This window comes from Pongo abelii, chromosome 14 (assembly GCF_028885655.2).
Source record: "Pongo abelii isolate AG06213 chromosome 14, NHGRI_mPonAbe1-v2.0_pri, whole genome shotgun sequence".
NCBI lineage: Eukaryota > Metazoa > Chordata > Mammalia > Primates > Hominidae > Pongo > Pongo abelii.
The window spans coordinates 62,585,873-62,602,675 of record NC_071999.2 but is presented as its reverse complement, the minus strand read 5'-3'; positions in this window follow the sequence as shown (position 1 = coordinate 62,602,675).

The following is a 16,803-nucleotide window of genomic DNA, read 5'->3' as shown; positions in this document are numbered from 1 at the left end:
TATGACAATTGAATTTTTCAGTTCCAGAATTTCTGCTTTATTTTTAAATATTATTTTGATCTCTTTGTTACACTTATCTGGTAGGATTCTAAGTTCCTTCTCTGAGTTATTTTGGATTTCACTGAGTTTTTTAAAAACAGCTATTTTGAATGCTCTGTATGAAAGGTCACATATCTCTGTCTATCTTGGATCAGTAACTGGTGCCTTATTTAGTTCGTTTGGTGAGGTCATATTTTCCTACATGGTGTTGATCCCTGTGTATGTTCATCAGTGTCTGGGCATTAAGGAGTTAATGTATTTATTGTAGTCTTCACAGTCTGGGCTTGTTTATACCTCTCCTTTTTGGGATGGCTTTCCAAATATTCATAGGATTTTGAGTGCTATGATTTATTTCCTTGGTCACTGCAGCCATATCTGCATTAGAGTGCACTCCAAGGCCCGTAACACTGTGATTCTTACAGACTCATGGAGGTACTGCTTTTGCGGTCTTGGTTAAAATCATAGAAAATTCCCTTGATTTCCAAGAAGGGGCTCTTGATCTCTTCCCTTACTTTTCCCCTAGGAGAGAAAGTCTCTCTCTCCTTGCTGAGCTGCATGGAGCTGTGGGAGGGATGACACAATCACCCCTGTGGCCACCACCACTGGGACTGTGGTGGATTAGAACTGAAGCCATTACAGCCCTGAGTCTCACTCAAGAGGTGTGGCGACAACTGCCTGGCTACTGTTGATGTTCACTCAAGGCCCAAGTGCTCAACAGTCAGCAGGCGGTGAATCCAGCCAGGCTTGTATTCTTCCTTTCAGTGTGTCAAGCTCCCCTCTGGCCCACGGCAGGTCCAGAAATGCCATATAGGAGCCATGATCTGGTGTTAGGAACCTAAGGAATCTACTTAGAGCTCTATTCTACTGTGGCTGAGCTTGCACCCAAGTTACAAAAGTCCTTCCTACTTGTCCCTCTCATTTTCTCACACAGAAGGAGTCTCTGCCCATGGCCACCACTGCTCTAGGTCCACAGTGAGTACTGCCTGGCTATCGCTGATGTTCATTTAAGGTACAAAGGTTTTTCAGTCAACTGTGGTTAATGCTACCAGACCTGGGTCTCTGTGGCCTAGGCTTCCCTCCAAGTTTATTTAGGCCCCCAGAGTGCTTTAACCTGTGGTGATGGGATCAGGCAGAATTCAGGCTCTGATCACTAGGATGGATGATTCTTCCCTGGATAGGACTGGTCAAAATGCTCCCTCTGTGTGTACTGGCTGAATTCTCCCTCTGTTGCTTTCCACTGTGACAGGGCAGCACTGAATTCCAATGAAAGTCTCACAATCCCTGCACTGTCCCTCCCCCAAGCACACTGACTCTCTCTCTGCCACCGGGCTGCTGCTAGGGCATAGGGGAAGGGTGGTGTCAGCAATTCAAACTATCTTTTGTACTTTCTTTAGTGCTTCTTTCCTTGACATAATTTTAAAACCAGGTACTGATATTGCTCACCTGATTTTTGTTTTTTCCTGAAGGTGCATTTTTGTGGTTGTTCAATTTGGTGTTTCTGCAGAGGGTTCCTTTAGGCTATCTTGCTCCATCTCGTTTCACATTCCTTTTGTTAATATGTGGTTTCAACTATAAAATTCACATTTTACAGATAACTAATTTTTTTTTTTTTTCAGTGACTGAGATACCCATTATCATGGTAACACAGAGATGTTACTGCTAATGTGATGGACATTATGACTTTACTGATGTATTATTTAAAATATGGCATCTGTCTAAAGTACACAGAAAATTAATGCTACATTTTGCGGCTTCTCTTGGTTTATTTGTTCCTCTCCTCAATTTTTCAATACCTTATTCTTTAGATTTTCTTAATCTTAACAATATAATTTGCCAGACAGTTGCGAGAAAACTGAGAAACTGAATTTTCCTTGTTACTTGTTTTCTTCAATTCTAATGCCCCAGGGCATAAACCCACCCAAAAGAAGCTTAAGAGAAGGCTCTGAGCTAAAGTAGAAAAGGCTAAATTGCCCCTCTGGGTTAGAATATGCTTCCAGACAATATGTTTTCTTGACATCTGTAGATCTCACTGATGAGCTAAGGAAGAAGATCTCCCAAGAGACACCAGGCAGAAAAACCACTCTGAGAGGATCAACTTCCATCATCCTGACTGACAGAGTGGGGCAGCTCTTCCCTGAAGTCTGCAATGCTACAATTTAGATCTTAGCAAACAACTGATAAAGAATTTTTTCCCTCTTTTAGTTTTTTATTTTCTTCTCATTCTTCATTCGGGTGCAATTGTAACAGAATTTGCTAAACTCCACATTTGATTTCTGAAGTGGATTTTAATTATTCTGTCATAAACTTGCAATGGAGTATCAGGCAGGTGACATATCTCAGTTCATTGTCTTGGTTTCCTGGGCAATTGGCTGAAATGACAAATTATGAAAAATGGCTACACTAAGCTGAAAAAGTACATTAACACAGTTATTTCTACAAGAAGAGTATAATTGATGTTATAAAAATTTACTATAACACAAACAATTGCTTTATAGCGGGACTCTATAAATTTCTAATTTGCCTAAAATAATCTAAACATATTTATTCATATAAAATAGCAATTATATGAATAAAAGGTGAAATAGGGCATCAGTAAGAAAACTTGTTTTGCTAGTGTATGGATGATTTTAGGATGAAAAACTGAGAAATAAAAGAAGAGACACAAAGTTAATGAATTAGCACTCACAGGTATGTGCTAAAAAGTTTTACATATACCATCTATATTAGCCAGATTCTCTAGAGAGACAGAACTATAGGATAGATGTATATATAAAGGGGAGTTTATTAAGGAGTATTGACTCACACGAGGGTGAGTCCTACTATAGGCCGTCTACAAGCTGAGGAGCAAGGAAGCCAGTCTGAGTCCCAAAACCTCAAAAATAAGGAAGCTGACAGTGAAGCCTTCAGTCTATGGCTGGAGGCCCAAGAGCCTGAGGCCCAAGGCAAACAACTGGTGTAAGCCCAAGAGTCCAAAAGCTGAAGAATTTGGAGTTTGATGTTCGAGGGTGGAAAGTATCCAGTATGGGAGAAAGGTGAAGGCCAGAAGACTCAGTAAGTCTGCTCATTCCACCTTCTACCTGCTTTTTCTAGCCATGCTGGCAGCCAAGGGGATGGTGCCCACCCAGACTGAGGGTGGGTCTGCCTCTCCCAGTCCACTGATTCAAATGGTAGTCTCCTCTAGCAACAACCTCAAGATACACCCAGGAAAATTACTTTGCATCCTTCAAGCCAATCAAGTTGACATTTAATATTAACCATCACACTATCTTAGTCAATCTTCAAAAACACACTATGTAATTCATATAAATTTTAAAGGAGAAGGACACACCTTAGCCCAGGTGAGTGCTTCCAAAGAAAGGGGAAATGCACAACAGTTTTTAGAAAATGATGCTGTTGCTGCATATGAATTATGTTTTCATTTTATATTGTCTTGAATATGGCAAAGAGGAAAATCAGGTGACAAATTGCTAGTTAGTGAGCAACTGAGTCATTCACTTTAATGTGGGAACTGTGAAGGTGAATGAATGATTATATCAAAACTCTTCTAAATTATCATAATCATGGGAGGGGGCCAACTCACAAGTTTTGAAGACAGTTTATTAAATTGATAATAGGTAGACATCAAGTAGTAATACATAGCTTTAAAATGAGACCATTAGCAAATTGAGATCCCTTTATTTAATACATTAAAAATTCTTCTGTGGGGAAGAATAACATATATGTGTAATTTGGCTTATATTTCAAACAATAATTTTATTTGCACTTATGTGGGCCATGTGAAAGCAGCAGTGCTAGAGCCTTATGTAATAATCACATCTTCGGCTGGGTGCAGTGGGTGGCTCATGCCTGTAATCCCAGCACTTTGGGAGGCTGAGGTGGGTGGATCACGAGGTCAGGAGATCGAGACCATCCTGGCTAACACAGTGAAACCCCATCTCTACCAAAAATACAAAAAATTAGCTGGGCATGGTGGCATGCACCTGTAGTCTCAGCTACTTGGGAGGCTGAGGCAGGAGAATGGTGTGAACCCAGGAGGCGGAGCTTGCAGTGAGCCGAGATCCTGCCACTGCACTCCAGCCTGGGCGACAGAGTGAGACTCTGTCTCAAAAAAAAAAAAAAAAAATCACATCTTCAATAGCACCTCCACACTACATGCATTCAATTCTGAGTTTCTTCTTGAGGGATCTTCATTTTGTCTCTACAAATAAAAATTGAATGCATTTTTGCCAAACATGCATTGGGAGAGTTATTTTCATGGCTACATATTACAAATAGTTTGAACGTTTTAGATCTTATTTTTACATGAAGGTTTGGGCAGGTGTGCATAACTTAAATCTGTAGACAATTATTGCCAAAAACATGTCTTTTTGTCTTAAAAAGTGTACATTTAATAGTCTGGATTGGGAACCCAGAAAATGGGTCCAAAACAATGATGTTCTTAGTAATCTATAAAAAGAGAATTTTGTGGAAGAAATTTTGTTTCTAAAATCCAACATTGATATTCTTTTTAAAAGATTGTAAATTGAAATGTTACAAGAAATTTATTATCACATTCTTGTCTTTCTTCTACCTGTTCGCTTACTTGAAGCTATAAATTACTAAAAAATATATATTACAGAGTACCTGCTGTATTATAAGGATTATACTACTTGTTATTTTTTAGCAATAAAAATACATGTCTATATATTTGAGGCTAAAAAAATGGACTATGATGAACTTTCAATATTTCCATTTCTTTAAATACCACCAACAAATCCAAGGAAGATATTTACATATAGAAAATATCATTTTTACACATGTCCATGTGAAGAGACCACCAAACAGGCTTTGTGTGAGCAATAAAGCTTTTTAGTCACCTGGGTGCAGGTGGGCTGAGTCCGAAAAGAGAGTCAGCAAAGGGTGGTGGGATTATCATTAGTTCTTACAGGTTTGGGATAGGCAGTGGAGTTAGGAGAAATTCTTTGCAGGCAGGGGATGGATCTCACAAAGTACACTCTCAAGGGCAGGGAGAATATTGCAAAGTACCTTCTTAAGGTCGGGGAAGGATATTACAAAGTACCTTCTCAAGGGCGGGGAGGGTGTATCCTACAAAGTACATTCACAAGGGCAGGGGAATAACACAAAGTACCTTATCAAAAGGACGTGAGGGTTTATTGTCACAAAGTCCATTGATCAGTTAGGGTGGGGCAGGAACAGATCACAATGGTGGAATGTCATCTTCTGTGGTTCTTCAGTTGCTTCAGGCCATCTGGATGTATATGTGCAGGTCACAGGGGTTATGACGGCTTAGCTTGGGCTCAGAGGCCTGACAATCATATATTTTGTTTTCCAGTTTATTTATTCTGCTTTTGTGATGATTTTTGGGGGCCTTCAATATCTGAGTCTCTAAGTATCCACAGGATATAATCATATTTAGAAATTCATAAAAATTGACAATGAGAATGGACCCTTTATCGTATGGAATTCTCTGCACTCGCTATTGCTTGGCTGAAACCACTGAACAATTAGCACAATGAGCGAATCAAATACTTGGGAAAATGTTTTTTAAAAAGATGTATAAACTACATAAATACTAGATTACCTTTTGTCTTATTCATGTGATGATATGAAATGTGTTTTATGCGAAGTCATCTCACCATTACACACCCACACACACACACAACTTACCAATTTCTACAAAAATATGCATTCATCTTAGGCTCATGTAATTTAAATATGGGCATAAAATAATACGCAGTAAAGTCCAAATGAAGTAGAACTTTTTTAGCATATAGATGGCTGCTATAGAGTAGGCATGTTATAGGGGTAAAAACAAAAAAATTGAGAAAAGTATATTGAAACATTTATATCTCAAGACATCAATATATACCTCCCAAATCAAAAATAATTATATTCCTGTAGAAAATGTAACATTTCACCATTCAAAATCAGTTACATATTCTGTCTTGGTAACTAATCAATGAAAAAAATATTGGTCTTCTAGTAAAACATTATTTGAAACACTGATGACTTCGCAAAGGAGAAAATCATTTAGACAAAGACATATTGATGCCTTCAAAAACAATGCAGGTATTGTACAGGGCATTTAGCCTTTAAGATTTTAAAAATGGTAAATTTTAAGGGTTTATCAACAATACCATCACAGTGTTTCATGATAATTACATCAAATAATATTTCTTATTTTTTAATATACTAGTACTTACAGCTAAGAAGTAAAACTTATATTCTGTTGTTGATTATCAAGATATTTAAGAAATGTATTTCTTCCTTGGAAATTTATTTTACCTAATTTGTAGTAATTTTATTTATTCTAAATGATTTTACATTTGTTTTAGAAACTAAATCAGATACAGAAAAACATATTCATTAATTTTGATAATTTTTCTGTTAAATGTGTAGAGGAAAACCTGTATGAAATTGAGTAAGTAGAGGTTGTGTCTTCTTTAATATTTTTACTAAGTCTCTAGAGGCATTTACTGAAAAAATACTTTTGATTTGGTTTTACAGGAACAGAATTTTATTTGTTAAAATGTGGCCAATCATAAGAAGAATGTGTCTATTACTTTCTTAATTAAAAAATGGCTTTATTCCTTTTAGGAATTTTTTAAGTGTTTCCTGTCTAGAAATTTAGGGAGAAATTATAAATATTTATTTTCTAGAAATGTCTATCGCAAACATGCAAGCAACTTTTATATGAAGTATATTATTAGGTATATTTTTATTTTAGCTTTTTTTTCCCATAATCAATAACATTGAAATAATTTTAATAGTAAGTTTTTTAATTGTAAAGCATCCTTTTTTTTTACAGATGGGGTTTTGCTATCTTGCTCAGGCTAGACTTGATTTCTTTGGCTCTAGTGATGATCCTTTGGCTTCAGCCTCCCAAGTAACTCAGACTACAGGTGTTTGCCACCACGCCCAGCTAAAGTCCCCTTTTGAATTAAACATTGGGGGAAACAGTGAACCTTATGTGTTTGGAATTTTTTTTGACAAGGAGGATATTTTAATTCATTCCTTTTTTTTGAAATTACATATTATGGAATATTTTTCCTTCCTCCTTCTGAAAAATGCTTGTGTGTGCCATGAAATAAATATTTTGTTGACTCAGTTTTGTACCTGGAACACAAAGCCCTCATAAGAACATGTTGAAACGAGGGGAAACATATACCAACACTAAGAAAATTTTATGACTGGAAGAAAATATATAGAAAAACTTGATTTCTTAATGTCAATATAATATTTGTAAAAGAAAATGACTAACAAAAATGTACATGGTATTAATGCAACCTTTATGAAATTATATTGAGTATATTTACATCTTCATTCATTTTAGAAGTGGATAAGAAGAATCACATTATCTTATTTTCACATTCTAATTTTAAGTTTAAATATTTTTAGTAACAAGTATACAGAAAAATGAACATCGCCTTTTAAAAGACAAATGAATCTGTTTTTTTGTGAAAGAATGTGGGCCCTTAACTTAATGTAAAGTTATAGGTATTTGTGTTAAACTTTAGTATGTCTTTTTAAACTCTATGACATTTAGTAAATACATGTTTTAAATTCATTCTTCAGATTGAGTTATGGCAGTAGAGAAAAGATGTGCACCATTAGCTTTTGTGATATTTTTACAAGAAGCACTAAATTAAAATAGTATAATTTAGAACTGAAGAAATTTGAGACACGTATTACAGAAAATACTAAATATTGTTAACATTTTATTTAATCATCTCAACTAATTTTTATCATGTTGAATAACCTAAAATCATAAGCTTAAAAAAGTCAATTATATTTTCAAATAATTTTTGAAAGTATTTTTTAAAATGTGAAGATAAAAATATCATCAAAATTCTTACTAAAATTTTAAGATTAACTTAAAGGACATTTGGGGAGAAAGGCATTAAAGGGTATAATTTATATCCCATACCGTGCTTTGTTTGGAAATATGTAGGCCATTGATCATAGCTACTTCAATCTTACCTAATTACTAATTTAAGAAATAAAAAAAATTGAGTTGAAATGTATAATTTTCTTGTATAGATAAATATATCTTATATTACATTTTTTTTTTTTGAGATGGAGTCTTGCTCTGTTGCCCAGGCTGGAGTGCAGTGGCATAATCTCGGCTCACTGCAATCTGCACCTCCTGGGTTCAAGCAATTCTGCTGCCTCAGCCTCCCAAGTAGCTGGGACTACAGGCACGTGCCACTACGCCCAGCAAATTTTGGTATTTTTAGTAGAGATGGGGTTTTGCTATGTTGGCCAGGTTGATATTGACTTCTGAGTTTAAGTGATTTGCCCACCTCAGCCTCCCAAAGTGTTGGGATTACAGGCATGAGCCACCACGCCTGGCCCTTTTATTACTTTCTTACAGAGTATTACTGTGTGGGGTGAGGAAAAAGGAAAAGAAAATAAACATAAGATAGAGAAAAATACATTTATTAAGTTTGATAAATTTTCTGTTATATGTGTAGGGGAATACCTGCATAAATTTGAATAAATAGAGGTTGTGTCTTCTGCTATTTTTGCTAAGTCTCTAGAGGATGTAATATAAATTTCCATCAGAATCCCAAAGGCTTTATTAAGCAGTGGTGACATAAAATGAAAGGGAGAAAATACCAGAAAGTACACAAATATAAACTAATATTATAAAGCTGGTAAATGCAAATATGCTATTCAATACAAAGTGAAGCAAATGGGATAGAGAATAAACAACTTTGTACAAAGAGATTTCCTTGAGTAAATAACATCATATATTTCTTTAAAGAAAAAATATAAAGTAATTGGGTAAATAATTTTCAAAAAGCCAGTTCTGGACAGAGGGGAAAGAAGAGTATATCTGCTTTATTTCATGCATACAATAAATACATACATATGTATGCATAAAATAAAGTTTTATTGTAGGAACATTAAAAATAAGAACTGCAAAGGTAGACAGGGTCACCATTAGAAAGAGTATTAATTCGAGAATGAACAGCTTAAACAGCATCTTTTAGGTTATAGAAAAAAAAATTTAATAGTTTAAAAATGTGGAAAGAGAAGATTCAATTTGTATTTGCTAATGTGTCACTTGAAGGTGTATCAGTAGAATGAGACTGGAAGAAAGAAGTCCAGGTCTTTAATAATGGTTGAGCTCACAAGAATGAAGGCCTGAATTACATTATAATACTAGGGTCAGAAATTAAAATTGACAAGTCTTGACAATTGATTAGATGAAGTAGTAATGAGAAAAAATAATCTATGTAGAAAGATCACCAAGTGAAAAAGAAAAAATACTGAATGGCAGAAATTGAGAATGAAGGGTTGAAAGATTGAAGAAGAATCCAGAAAAAAGTGATCTTTCAGAAATTATGGAACTAGAAAAAAGATTTCACACAGAATAATGGCAACCATCACACAAAGATACAGGAAATTTATAAAAGAGCATTTTAAAATAAATATAGCATATAATTATTGATGATTTATTCAGTTTAATTATATTTAAATGGTCTGATTGCAATGACATGAATGGGGGCTAAAAAGCTTTTGAAAAAATAATGGTTAAAAGATTCTAAAATTTATTGAAAACACTAGCATACAGATCCAAGAAGTTCTACAAAGGTCAAGCAGAATAAATATAAAGAAAACCACATCTAGGCTGGCCACGGTGGCTCATGTCTATGATCCCAGCACTTTGGGAGGCCAAGGCGGGTGGATCACCTGAGGTCAGGAGTTGGAGACTAGCCCAACCAATATGGTGAAACCCCGTCTCTACTAAAATTTGCTGGGCTTGGTGGTGCATGCCTGTAATTCCAGCTACTTGGGAGGCTGAGGCAGGAGAATCATTTGAACCCAGGAGGCAGAGGTTGCGGTGAGCCAAGACCATGCCACTACACTCCAGCCTGGGTGACAGTTGAGACTCCGTGTCAAAAAAAAAAAAAAAAGCCACATCTGATATATTACAGTTAAAATACTAAAAATCAAGTAGAAAAAAATATTTTGAAAGCAGTCAGAGGAGAAAATAAGGGCATTACATACAGGGGGACCATGATATGAAAACATGAATTCTCAGCAAAACAATGGAGACTTAAAGAAAACGGAACACTATTTTAAAACTCCTTTTATCCTAAGCCAAAAGAACAAAGCTGGAGGCATCACACTACCTGACTTCAAACTATACTACAAGGCTACAGTAACCAAAACAGCATGGTACTGGTACCAAAAAAGAGATATAGATCAATGGAACACAACAGAGCCCTCAGAAATAATGCCGCATATCTACAACTATCTGATCTTTGACAAACCTGAGAAAAACAAGCAATGGGGAAAGGATTCCCTATTTAATAAATGGTGCTGGGAAAACTGGCTAGCCATATGCAGAAAGCTGAAACTGGATCCCTTCATTACATCTTATACAAAAATTAATTCAAGATGGATTAAAGACTTAAACGTCAGATCTAAAACCATAAAAACCCTAGAAAAAAACCTAGGCATTACCATTCAGGACATAGGCATGGGCAAGGACTTCATGTCTACAACACCCAAAGCAATGGCAACAAAAGCCAAAATTGACAAATGGGATCTAATTAAACTAAAGAGCTTCTGCACAGCAAAAGAAACTACCATCAGAGTGAACAGGCAACCTACAGAATGGGAGAAAATTTTCGCAACCTACTCATCTGACAAAGGGCTAATATCCAGAATCTACAATGAACTCCAACAAATTTACAAGAAAAAAACAAACAACCCCATCAAAAAGTGGGCAAAGGATATGAACAGACACTTCTCAAAAGAAGACATTTATGCAGCCAAAAAACACATGAGAAAATGCTCACCATCACTGGCCATCAGAGAAATGCAAATCAAAACCACAATGAGATACCATCTCACACCAGTTAGAATGGCGATCATTAAAAAGTCAGGAAACAACAGGTGCTAGAGAGGATGTGGAGAAATAGGAACACTTTGACACTGTTGGTGGGACTGTAAACTAGTTCAACCATTGTGGAAGTCAGTGTGGCGATTCCTCAGGGATCTAGAACTAGAAATACCATTTGACCCAGCCATCCCATTACTGGGTATATACCCAAAGGACTATAAATCATGCTGCTATAAAGATACATGCACACGTATGTTTACTGCAGCACTATTCACAATAGCAAAGACTTGGAACCAACCCAAATGTCCAACAATGATAGACTGGATTAAGAAAATGTGGCACATGTACACCATGGAATACTATGCAGCCATAAAAAGTGATGAGTTCATGTCCTTTGTAGGGACATGGATGAAATTGGAAATCATCATTCTCAGTAAACTATCACAAGAACAAAAAATCAAACACCGCATATTCTCACTCATAGGTGGGAATTGAACAATGAGAACACATGGACACAGGAAGGGGAACATCACACTCTGGGGACTGTTGTGGGGTGGGGGCAGGGGGGAGGGATAGCATTGGGAGATATACCTAATGCTAGATGACGAGTTAGTGGGTGCAGCGCACCAGCATGGCACATGTATACATATGTAACTAACCTGCACATTGTGCACATGTACCCTAAAACTTAAAGTATAATAATAACAAATAAAAAAACATAAATAAATAAATAAATAAATAAATAAATAAATAAGCCAGTCCATAATTCTTTATGTAGTAAAGGTAGCTTTTAAATCATAAGGCAAAGTAAAAACATGCAAACATATATAAAAATTCAATGAATTTCTAGCCATTAGACCTACGCTATAGAAAGTATTAAAGATGTCTTCAATACGATGGGGAATAACATAAAATAGAGCCCCAGTTCTATAATAAGAAATGAATATCACCAAAAGTAGTAAATATTGGAGTATGTAAAAATATTTTTTACTCTTCTCAAATTTATTACAAGACAAATGACTATTTAATGTAAAAATTGTTTAGACAAATATAACAGGAATAAATGAGAAGTTTCTCAAGCTGATAAATAGTATCAGAAACTCCTAAAGATATCCTTATACTTAATTGTGAAACAGTAAATGCTTTTATTCTAAGATTGAGGTAAAGGTTTTGTTGCTAATTCTTGAATGCTATACTAAACATTACATGAGGTAGACTGTGTAACAGAGAAAGAAAAAAATTGGCATAAATATCAGAAAAAAATAAGTAATTATTTAACCCATCTGAGGGGATTTTTGTTTATGATATAAGGTAGGAGTCTAATTTCATTCTTTTGCATGTCGATATTCAGTTTTTCCAACATTGTTTGTTGAAGAGACTATCCTTACCTCATTGTGTGTTCTTGTCATCCTTGCTGAACATCAGCTGACCGCACATGTTTAAATAATACTGTGTGTTTAATACTGTTTTAATTGCTGTAGATTTGTAATATGTTTGAGGCTATAAAACTCCTTAAAAAATAATAGGCAAAAATGTTATCGACATTGGTTTTGGCAATGATTTCTTGGGTGTGACACCAAAAGCACAGGCAACAAAACCAAAAAGAAACAAATGAGATTTTATCAAACTGAAAAGCTTCTGCACAGCAAAGAAAACAACCAAGCAAAGTGAAGAGGAAACCTACGGAATAAGAAAATATATTTGCAAAACATCTGTCTGTTAAGGGATTAGTATCCAAAATATAGAAGTGTCTCCTACAACTTAATAGCAAGAAAACAAATACCCCAATTAAAAAATTGAGCAAAGGACAACCATAGACATCCCCCCAACCAAACAGCATATTTAAATGGCCACCAAATATATGAAAGGGTGTTCCACATCATTACTAATCAGGAAAATGCAGATCAAAGCCACAGTGAAATATTACCTCATACCTAGGAGGGAGAAGTGCTGGTGAGGTTGTGAACAAATGGGAAACTTTATACACTGTTGGGTGGGAATGAAGAATGGTGTAGCCAATATGAAATACGGAATGAAAGTTCCTCAGAAAATAAAAAATGTAGAACTACTATATGATTTAGCAATATCGCTTCTAGGTATGTATTAAAAAGAATTGAAATCAGGATCTTGAAGAGATATCTGCATTCTCTCATTCACTGCAGCATTACTCAAAAAAGTCAAGATATGGAAACACCCTAAATGTCTATTGTCAGATGGACAGAGAAAATGTGCCATATAAACATAATGAAGTATTATTCAGTCTTAAAAATTAAGGAAATCATTCAATCTACAACAACATGGATTAAATTAGAGGTCATCAAGTTAAATAAGCCAGTAACGGAAGACCAAATACTGCATGATTTCACTTATATGAGGTATCTAAAATAATCAAACTATTACAACAGACACAGAAAATAGTGAGTGCCAGGGGCTGGTGAGAACAGGGAATTGAGAATTGTTACTCAATGGGTATAAAGTTTCAGTTACGCAAGGTTAATAAATTCTAGAGATCTGTACAATATGGTATTCATAGTTAACAATACAGTATTGTGCACTTTGAAATATATTAAGGGGATGGAACTCATGTAAAATGTTGTTACCACTAAAACAACAACAAAAACAAAAACACATGTACACACATAGAAGAACACAAAGATATATTTGAATGTTTTGGATATGTTTAGTATCTTGATTGTAGTGATAGCAACATGGGTGTGTGTGCATGCCTAAACTCATCAAAATGAATATATTAAATATGTGCAATTTTTATGTATCAATTATACTTCAATAAATCAAAAAAGAAAAGAATAAGTAATGTTGCTAACAGCAGATGATATACACAGTTGTGTACATCATATGTAAAAACTTAAGTAATTTAGCACAAAATATTAAAACAAGAAGTGAACTTAGTGTTCTTGCTGAACATAGGGCCAATATACCACTTTCAATCATCATTATATTCCAGTAGCAAGGAAATAAAAAGAAAGATGTAAAAGTTGTACCATTTCCAATAATATCAAAATATTTAGGAACAAATTTAAGAAATGATATTTAACAATACTACACTGAAAATATTAAATATTGCTGAGAGAAATTAAAGAGAATCTATACAAATGAAGAAATACATCATGTCAACATATTCAAAAACCTCATTTTAGTTAGTTTTTAATTCTCCTAATATTAATTCATAGATTCAATGTGATGCAATCAAACCCCAAAAAAACTTTTATGTTTTAACAAAAAATTAATCTTTTTATATGGAAAAGGACAGGACCAACAATAAATAGAATGGAATTGTGTTAAAGACTTAACTACCTGATATTAATACTTAGTTTTAACTTTAGTAATGGAAACAGTGCAGTATTGTTGTGAAAACATATAAATGGATCAATGAAACAGAGCAGAGTGTCAAAAAGTAGACTGACATATACATAATATGTTATGCAGGATAACGGTTCCCCAAAGAGTTCCACATCCTAATCCCCCAAACCTACGAAAATGTTATCTCTAAGGAAAAGAGAATTCAGGTTGCAGACTGAATTAAAATTCCGAGTCAGTTGACTTTAAAATAGGGAGATTATTCCAGATCATCTAGGTGGGCCCAATATAATCACAATGCTTCTTAAAAGTGGAAGAAGAAAACAGAAGACAGAGAGAAAAGTGACTATTGAAGTCAAGAGCATTGGCCTGCCCCTGCTGGCTTTGAAGGTGGAGAATGTGGTCTTGACACAAACAATGCGATTGGTCTCCAAAAGCCAAAAAAGCAGGAAGCAGTTTTTCCTCTACAGCCTTCAAAAAGAATCACAACTCTGACAACAGTTGATTTTGCCTAGGAAGACCCATGTTGGGTCCTATCTACATAATTCTATGATATCAATTTGTGTTGTTTTCAGCCATTAAGTTTATGGCATTTTGTTATAGCACCAACAGAAAATCAATACAAATTTTCCCTTAATTTTCTACAAAGGTGCAAAGTTAATTGTATGAGGAAATGAAACTTTTTCAAAAAATGGTCTTATAATAACTGGGCAAAAAAAAAAAAAAGGCCAACAAACAAACAAACAAAAACCAAAGATTTATGAATCCAACCTCGTATCTCACAAAAAATTAAATGAGCACAGCAATTACATTATCATAACTGTAAAGCCAAAGCCAAGCCATATTGACTTTTCTTTTGCTTTCTCTTACTACATCTATTCTAAAATCTAAAACCATATAGCTTTTAGAATAAACGATAGCAGCATATTTTTGCTACCTTCAGGTGAGCAAATGTCTTAGATTCTCTGTGCAAAGAACCATCTGACAGAACTCTGATATATTAATAACTAAAGACAAACAGTCCAGTGAAACAATAAGCCAGAGGCTTAAAGAGACATTTAACAAAAGAAGATTTTCAGATGACCAAAAGCACACAGAAGCTGTTAAGCACCATTAGTCATCAGGGAAATGAATCTTAAAACAATGATGGGATGTCACTTAACATTCTTCAGTTTGACTAAATTAAACCAATATTGGTGAGAATTCGGGGCAACTCAAAATCTTATAGATTTCTGGTGGGACTGTTAAGTGATACATTCTTTAAAATGGTAGGTGCAGCAAACCACTATGGCACATGTATACCTGTGTAACAAATCTGCATGTTCTGCACATGTATCCCGGAACTTAAAGTAAAATAAAAAACGAACAAACAACAACAACAAAACCGTTTTGCAGTATTTTATGAAGTTGAACATACACATATCCTAAGAGCCAGTTATTTCAATCTTATTTATCAAAGGGAAATAAAAACATATTTCTGCAAAAAGACTTGTACATGAATGATCATAGCAACTTTATTCATTTATACACTCAAATTTAAACAATCTGAATACTCATAAATAAGAAAATGCATACATAAATAATTCTACATTCATAGAATACTAGCCAGCAGGGAAAAATAATGAACTACTAATTTATAAAAACAATAAGAATATCTAAAAAACTGTGTTAAGCAAAAGAAGCTAAAGTTGCACATTGCATATTATTTCATTTATGTTATAAAGTTCAAAATTAGATAAAACTAACTTATGAAAATACAACACAGACAAGCCTGTGCCCAGGGACTGCGGATTGCCTAGAAAAAGGAATATTATAGGGTGCTATAACTACTCTATATTTTGCATGAGGCAGTGATCATTTAAGTGTATACATTTAACAAAATTCATGACTTGTACACTTAAAGTTTGTGTGATTTATTCATGTACGTTTTAGGCAACTAAAATAATTCTGGAATGTATGGAATAGATTGAAAGAGACAGAGTAGAAGCAACTGTAGAGGGTATAAGGCTATTACAGTGATTCAGGTGATAGATGATAATTAGTTGCTCAAATCAGGGATATAATTCCATAGCTGACAAAATTATTTTGCCTTTGCTTAAATTTTTAGGTAAAACCAACATTACCATCTGAGAGATTGGTTATAGAAAGTGGTGAGAAGATAAGTCATTATCACTCAAAGGTTTTTGCCTTAGTGACCAAAAAACTGAAGCTGCCACGAACTGAAATTTGAAAGTTCATAAAAAAGACAAATTTGAATGAAAGAAAAAAATCAGTTTAATTTTTAAAATGTGTTTAGTTTGAGATATCCACTAGACACTTAAGAGAAGATGTCAAGAAGGCAGTTGGGTGTATGGATCAGAGGCTCAAGACAGAGAACTGGGGGGGAGCAGTACATAGCTAGTATGTAACACCACAAGACTGATTGTATTAATAGAGTGGTAAATAGAAGAGAAGACAAGACCTGAACCCTGGGGTTTTCAAGTTCTTAGGAGTGAGGGATACCAGGAGGAACTTACCAAAAAAAAAAAAAAAAAGAAAGAAAGTGAGTGAGTAGTAATACAGGAAATAAAAAAAAATGTTAGGAAGGA